The 8,536-nt window shown below is 33.3% G+C and overlaps 1 non-coding gene across 1 annotated transcript; it reads right to left on the reverse strand.

Annotated features, from left to right (window-relative positions):
- Positions 1 to 333: 333 nt before the first annotated feature.
- On the reverse strand, positions 334 to 415 carry TRNAS-UGA. The gene has a single exon. It is a non-coding gene; the product is annotated as a tRNA-Ser (tRNA).
- Positions 416 to 8,536: the final 8,121 nt, after the last annotated feature.

Consider the following 8,536-nt stretch of genomic DNA (forward strand, 5'->3'; position numbering starts at 1 on the left):
TGTCACTCGACTTAATTAATCATTTTTTTTATAGATACTAGAAGAAAAGATAAAATTCACCAATTAGTCTCGTATCTCAAAACGAAAATTCTCACAGTATGATTAAACGCTAAGAGATTGTACTTGGCATTGGGAGATTCTCTATTAAAAACGAATGATATGAGCATTAGTGCACTATTAGAGTTAGAGTGAGACACATAAACCCCTTTAATAAAATTTAACTTGTGTAAAAAAATGAATAACCATTCTTAAAATAATTTTGATATATGTAATTTGTGTAAACAATTTAATAATATTTGAACTTATGCAAAAATTTAATTAATTGCCAAAAATCGTCGACAGCAGGGTTCGAACCTGCGCGGGCAAAGCCCAACAGATTTCAAGTCTGTCTCCTTAACCACTCGGACATATCGCCGTCTTCGTGAGGACTTGAAAATAATTATTATTGAATATTATTTATAGGTAATTGAATACATTCATCTCCGATAATTTATAAAATATAATTATTTCCCTATCATTTTATATTAAGTTTTTGTTCAGTATGACCGATTATGATGATTAATATTAATGATATGGATTGCCATCTGGCCCGTTAGTATTAAACTTATGAATACTTTTCTTTTCAATCAATTCATTTAATTCTTGAAGATCGACTCGGTTTCAGCATTATAAATGGCCGTAGACGGTGATGAAATCGTCGGTAAGTATTGATTTTTTTTATATTTTTTATACATATATTATAAAGTAATCATCAATTTTTATGATGTTTATATATAAATGAATTTTATACAATACGATATAATTTATATAACGTATAAATAAATATATAAATACAACTAATAAAATAATTAATAAAAATTGATCATCATATTAATATTAAAAAAAGTAAAGTATCATGGTTGGATCCTTTAGTGATAGACCAAGTATCAAGAATTCGAAACTTAGCTACAAGCAGAAATCAACTCAGTAGAAGTTCTCCTTTGATGGCTATTCAAAATTATAAAATAGAATTAAAGAAGTGAAAGTACTGAGTTCGTAAATAAGAGTAAGAGGACCAAAGCTCTATTTATAGTCTCTGATCGTAATATAATCGTTGACGATGTGATGGATTTTGGGTGCTTGGACAAGTCTGAGCGCCTCCACTGTAGCGCCTTATCTGCTTTGCAACAGCTCTTCGACAGTTCAATGATAACTTTTTAACCTCGCTTGGGCGCCTAGATGATTGTTGAAATTCTATTACTCCAAATCTTAAAAATGTTAGAGGACCTAATTGGTATTTTAAATTTCACAAGGATCATATTAAAAAAGTGACATAAAAAAATATTCTAAAAATTTATTTTGTTATTCAGCCGGTAGGAATACATTTTGTTCCTAAATCATGCATAGTTTAAATTAAATTCTATGCATGGTTTAATTTTAATTTACTTTAATTTTATTTATAAAATTAATTAGTACTTGTTATTCAAATTTTCTATTGAAATTTTTTCCCATTATGAAAAATAAAATAGTCAGAATATAATATATTTCAGTTTATCATAAAGGAGTTTCAGTGGATTATTATAAAAATAAACAGGGAATTTTTAAGGAAAAATACAACCAGAAAACTACTTACATACCAGAAAACTTAATTTACATACACTTGTAGTACATGATGACAGAAAATGTAATTTACAGATTACTTATTTTAAATGCTAAAGTATTGGTGCTGAAATAAACTTACAAAAACTAAGGCTAAGGAAAGCTTAGAAAGATCGCCCAGAAGAAATGAATGCTCCGTACCTTAGAAGCAGAAGAGTGAGGCTTCTTACAGGCCCGGCCCTGGAGGAGGGCCATCCTGGGCGATGGCCCTGAGCCTTGAGTTTTGGGGGGCCCAAAAAATTTTTTAAAAAAATATTATGTTTAAATTTTAATAGGTGTAGTGCAGGATTAGATTTAGGGTTTTTCTTCCGCCGCCTACACCTGTGCTGTGCGATGAAGAACTCGTCGCGGTGCCCCCTGCTGGCTGCTGCCTTCGGCTTCACCTGCGCCTACGAGAAAAAGGACTCAAAAGATAAGTCTTCTCCTCCTTTTCTATTTGAAATTTTCTATCCCTATCGCATCTCTTCTTCTCCTTTCGGTCACGGCTTGTCTTCAACGGCTATTTCTGTCACATCTCTTCTTCTCCAGTTCTCCTTTCAAATCTATGTCACTTCTCAAGATTTTTTTTACTATTATTTTTGTATCCACAAAGATGATAAATACAACTCATTGAATTAGATTTTTCATTATGAACTACTGAACTGTGAGCTCTGCTTTGGTTGTCTACTTGTTTGTTGTCGTTGTGAAAAAATTGAAGACTTGCTCTTGGTTAGTTGGTTGTATACTTGTATGCAACTAAGCTAATGATTTAATTGTAAGCTTCTCAAAGTGCTGCTTTTCTTTACTCAAGCTAATGATTTAATTGTCTTTCTTCAACTATACATCTAAACTTTGTTTCTGCTTCAAACGATTTTTGCATTACTTGCTGCAGAAATAGCATTAAAATCTGCAGCATTAAAATCTGCAGAATTAAAATCTGCTTCAAATGATTTTTGCATTACTTGCTGGCTTGCTACAGAAATGGCATTAAAATTTGCAGCATAGTGACTAGTGATTAGGAACTAGTTAATAAGGCCAAAGAGAAGTCTCACTATGATGTTGTCTAATGTACTTAACAAGCTAATTTTGAACTGCTAATTTATATTATGTGTTTTATCTCTAGTATCCACTTTCTTGTGAGCTTCTCAAGGTACTATTTTTCTTTACTCACTTGAAGAATTGCTCTTGGTTGTATGCAGCTAAGCTAATGATTTAATTAGTCAACTCATATTGATCATGCATACATTGTATGCAGTTACAAGAAAAACTGGTTGCATTTTGCATATTTGTTGTTTGTTAACTCGGATATCCATAGTGTAAATGACAATGTGCAATGGATATAGTTGGACTTATAGTTGAAAACCTAATATACAAATTTAGCACAAACAAAGTTTGGACTTGATCTTAGGATGTTAGAATGATTACAAAATAACTCTCCTTTCAAATGGAAATGAAATGCTAAGTATGTTGGTACAATGATACTCTTAAGTGGCCAAGTTTTATTTAACTAAATTACTTATTTTAATGTGTTTTACAAAGGGTGTTGTTTCTATGTGCTTGAACTTGTGTTGTTATAATTAGTATTGTTGTTTCTTTAAGTACCATAATTTTACTAATTAGTTTTAATTTGATAATGATTTGATTTTCTTTTAACAGGTGTTATCTGACGAGGTGCTTAACTTAACGACCTAGGACATTTCCATTAATATTGAAAACTATCATATTCCAGGTGCTATTATTCCTTTACTAGTGAAATAATTTGAATTATCTTGTTTTTTGTAATTGTTGTGGTTTTGTACATTATAATATGTTGCCTAAAAAACATCTTTCTGGATGTGAGAAAAGAAAAAAAAAGAAAAAAATTAGAACAATTGACTGAATCACAAAGAGGTGCTATTAATAAATTCTTTATTAAAAGTTCTCATGATAATGCACAAAATTCAACTATGATTATGAATGATGTAGATGAGTGTAATGAGATTCATGATGTTAATGAAGAAAGGGAAAATTTGAGTGAGCATGAAAATGTTATAAATAGGGTAGATAATGAGAATATTAACATTGATGAATAATTTATTTCTTCACTTGATATATATGATCCAAGAAATTAGGATAATCTTGATAACAATGCACGTGATATTTTAGTTGAAAAAGGGCCTATAAGAGAAATGAATATTGTATATCCTTTGGACGATACTTCTAGGCATTTTTCTTGTGCTCATTATTCTAGACATTTAAGTAATGGAGAAATAAGAGACCGAAAGTGGTTGGTTTATAGTAAATATGTAGATAAAGTTTATTGCTTTTGTTGCAAGTTGTTTAAATCTGAAAACAATAGAAGTTCATTAGCAAAGGATGGATTTAGAGATTGGAAACATCTTAGTGAATGACTTAAAGAACATGAAAATACTATTGAACATATAACTAACATGAACACTTGGAATGAATTAAAAATGCGATTAGATAAAAATCTAACAATTGATAAAGACTTACAATGAGAATTTTCCAAAGAAAAAGAGCGTTGGAGACAAGTTATAACAAGAATAATAGCAACTGTAAAATGTCTTTCTAAACGTTGTTTGACTTTTCGAGGATCTAATGAAAAACTTTATCAAGACAATAATGGAAATTTTTGGGGGCTGATTGAAATGATTGCTGAATTTGATTATGTGATGCAAGATCATATTAGACGTATTCAAAGTAATGAAATTCATTATCATTACCTAGGTCATAAAATTCAGAATGAGTTGATTTCTATTTTAGCTAATAATGTTAAAAGTGTTATCATTAATAAAATTAAAGAAGTAAAATATTTTTCAATAATTCTTGATTGTACCCCAGATATAAGTCATCAAGAACAAATGACTTTTATAGTACGATGTGTTAATATGTCAGGTAATAAAGTGAAAATAGAGGAGTACTTTTTAGAGTTTCTAAAAGTAGATGATATATCTGGTTTAGGACTTTTTAACGAATTACAAAATGTGTTAAAATCACTTGATCTTAGTATCGAAAATATTAGAGGTCAAGGTTATGATAATGGTTCCAATATGAAAGGAAAACACCAAGGAGTTCAAAAGAGGTTACTTGAAATAAATCCAAGAGCGTTGTACATGTCATGTGCTTGTCATAGTCTTAATCTAACTCTTAGTGATATGACACATTCTTGTGTTAAAGCTGTTTCTTTTTTTGGAGTAGTGCAACGCATATATACATTATTTTCAAGTTCTCCTAAGAGATGGAAAATTTTACTTAATAATGTGAAGGGATTAACCATCAAATCTTTGTCGAATACTCGTTGGGAAAGTCGTATTAAAAGTGTTCAAGCTATTAGATTTCAAATTGTGGAAGTGAGAGCAGCTTTACTTGAATTAAATAATATTTGTGATGATGCAAAGTCAATAAGTGAAGCTGAAAGTTTAGCTAATTCAATTGAAAATTTTGAATTTTTACTTGGTATGGTCATTTGGTATGATATGTTATTTGCTATAAACATGGTGAGTAAGAAATTACAATCAAAATTTATGTGCATGGACTCTGCCATGAAACAATTAGAAGGTGTAATCTCATTTTTTGAAAAGTATAGGAATGATGGTTATGCTGCAAGTTTGACTATTGCTAAGAGTCTTGCATTATATATGAATATAGAGCCAATATTTACAACAAAGCGTCGTATTTTTAGGAAAAGACAATTTAATGAAAGAGAAGATGATGAAGTTTCACTATCATTAGAAGAGTCTTTTAGAATTGATTATTTTATTGTTGTTGTGGACATGACAATTGCTTCTTTAAAATGTAGATTCGAACAAATGAAAACCTTTGAAAATATATTTGGCTTTTTATTTGATTCAAAAACATTAAGAACTTTGAATGATGATGAATTAAGAAAATATTGTGTCAATTTAAAATCTACTCTAACTCATGACAACTCATCAGATGTTGAGTTAGATGATTTATTTACTGAATTAAAAATATTACAAACGACTTTACCAAATATAATAATGTCTGCAATTGATATTCTTGAATTTGTTCAAAGTATAGATTGTTATCCAAATGTTGCAATTGCTTATAGAATTTTATTGACTATGCCTGTTACAGTAGCATCGGCTGAAAGGAGTTTTTCAAAATTAAAATTATTAAAAAACATATATGAGATCGTCAATGTCTCAAGAAAGATTAAATGGATTGGCAATTTTATGTATTGAAAAAGACATCTTGGAAAATCTTGAAACTGATAATATTATAGAAGATTTTGCAAATAGAAATGCTAGAAGAAGTCATTGTAGATAAATTATATATTATTAAAATTTATTTAGGATATCATTTTATTATTTCGCCCAGGGCCTCCTGAGTCGAAGGACCGGGGCTGGCTTCTTATAGGCAGAGGGATTGCTTTAGGGAGAAGGAAGGCTTACTTGCAAGAGAATGAGCTTGCTTGGAAATGGAAGACAGGTGGTGGAAAAGAGGAGGGTCTGCTTGGAGATGGAAGACAGGTGGTGGAAAAGAAGAAGGGTCTGGTGGTGACTTTTAGGAGTGGAAGATAGATGGCAGAAAAGGAGGGCCGAAGACAGGTGGTTGCTAGTGGAGCTACTGTAGAGGTAGTTAGGTGGAGCGTGGAGCTACTGTAAAGGTGGTTGGGTGGAGCTACTGTAGAGTAAAGTGAGTGGAGCTTTTAATTGATTAGGGGTCTACCGTGTTATCAAGATTTTATTCTCATGTGGAGTCTAGAGATGATGCTTGTGAGCTGGATGTTTGAGTTGGTGCTCTGTGTCTGGCAAGGGATGCCCTGTAAGCTTTGGCTAAAAGTGCTGACAAGTCGTTGTTACTCGTTCATTTTGTCTTCTTTTGAGAATGTTGAAAGAGCGTAGTATGTTGGGTAGTAAAATTAAAAAGAAAAGAACCTGATATTCATTTCTTTTGGCCAATAAATTTTCTCGGTGAAAGATCCTCCTATAAGAAGGTAAGTATCAGAGTCTTTAATTTTGTCCTAACCCCAATGTGTCCCTTGAATAGAGACACGCCAATGTTTAAGCTGATCAGTAAAAAAGGGAGAAGCTTCTTAATCAAAGTCTGAATCGGAAGGATAATCTTCTAGTTCTGATACTAAAGGAGTCGCTAAGATAGCAAAGTTGCATAGGAAATAAAGGAGAGCAAATGTGCGGAAAGAGTAATCATGTCTCGTCACTTTCTCAAATCTTAATTTTACATTGCAACTTAGTTATCCAATAAAGCGTAAATGTAACTTCACCTCACAAAATTTGTTTATTTTCCAATTTCACTCCATAAGTTAGGAATAATATTATTTCCCCTCCTGTGTTAAATGTGGCCAATAATAACAAGTAAAGTGGTTAACCAAGTGATAGGTTAATTATAATAATGTAAAGCCAAAAGCGAATGAATTAAGAGAATAATGTGATGATAACTTGCTATATATGAATGTATATAATTTTAATTATTATTAATTATTGGGTTTTTAAGGGAAAAATTATGCACGTATTTTTCTAAAACAGACATTGCATATTTACTCATATTTCAGAATTTTTAACCTCCAATTGTAGGTTGGTCATTGGGATTGAGATGATGATGAAAAAGGGCCCACCAAAGTAGGCAAAAGTAAAGAAGATCGGCTAACATGGAGGTCTCAAAGTCAAAGAAGATAAAGGGACGATGTCCATAGCCCGAACGGACGAGCAGAGCCAAGCAAATAGCATAAGGTTACGAGATAAACAAACAGTACCTCCTCGGCCACCGTCCTTGCCGAGCGGGCGGCGTGTCCGTTCGAAGAGGAGCCCTCCGATTATGTAAAAGCTAAGTGAAGGAAGATTGCTGTACAACATAGCCGAGCGGGGTACGTCCTGGCCGAGCGGATGATCTTAGGCTGCAGACTAGGCGAGCAGGCAGGCCGACCGAGAAAACTGACCGAGACCTGCAAGAGTCGTAGTTTCCTTGAAACAGATTCGCTCCCACCTCTCTGTTTTCCAAAATACAACGGTTTGACCCAATCATAAATTCATGCAAATCAATATAAACCAACCATCATGCTATAAAACTCCCAATGTGACACTAAAGTCTCATTCAGAAGGGAGCCTCTCTCCTCTTCCACCTCTTCTCCATTCACTTATATTCAACAAAATTAACATTTTTATGACAATTTTTATTGGGCACCAGTGATTCAGCATTCCAAATGCTTACTTGTCTAAACCACTATATGCCCAAGAAAAAATATTTATACTTGTCAGGGTTGATAATTATGCATATAGTCATGGGCACCCAATACAGAGTAATCAAATATTAACACAAGCAATAGATCATCGCTACTTTCTACCAAGACGACAAGATCTACGTTAGTAAAACGAGAACAATAGTAGATTCGATCACAATTTTCTAAGATGGAACTCGAAGCCTTACTGTGGTATCGGAGAACACTTCGTCCATGGTGCGAGACCAAAATCCTGGATCCTATTCTGCGTGCATCATTCGTTCGGTATCAGAGCAGCCATAAGAAGAAATCAATCGCTCGATCGAGAACGTGATGACGTGAGGATCATGACTCATGTCTGCTTTGTGGTCTGTTGAACTCGGCTAGAAGAACTTGGCTAGACTGGAAGACTCGGCTAGAAGAACTTAGCTTGGTGACTCGAGCAAGAGGTGATTTAACTTCAAGTGACACGGCAACTCGAACTAACTCAGCCTAGGGACTCAACTGAGAGGTGACTTGGTAGCTAGAACTAACTCGGTAGTTTGGGCTAACTCAGCAGCTTGGACTGACTTAACTTGGTGACTAAACTAGAGCGACTCAGCCAAGAGGTGATTCGACTAGATTGGTCACCGGGACTGACTCAACTTGGTGACTAAACTAGAGTGACTCAAACAAAAGGTGACTCGACTAGATTGGTCACTGGAAGACTCAGTCAGACTG

This window comes from Zingiber officinale, chromosome 5B (genome assembly GCF_018446385.1).
Source record: "Zingiber officinale cultivar Zhangliang chromosome 5B, Zo_v1.1, whole genome shotgun sequence".
NCBI lineage: Eukaryota > Viridiplantae > Streptophyta > Magnoliopsida > Zingiberales > Zingiberaceae > Zingiber > Zingiber officinale.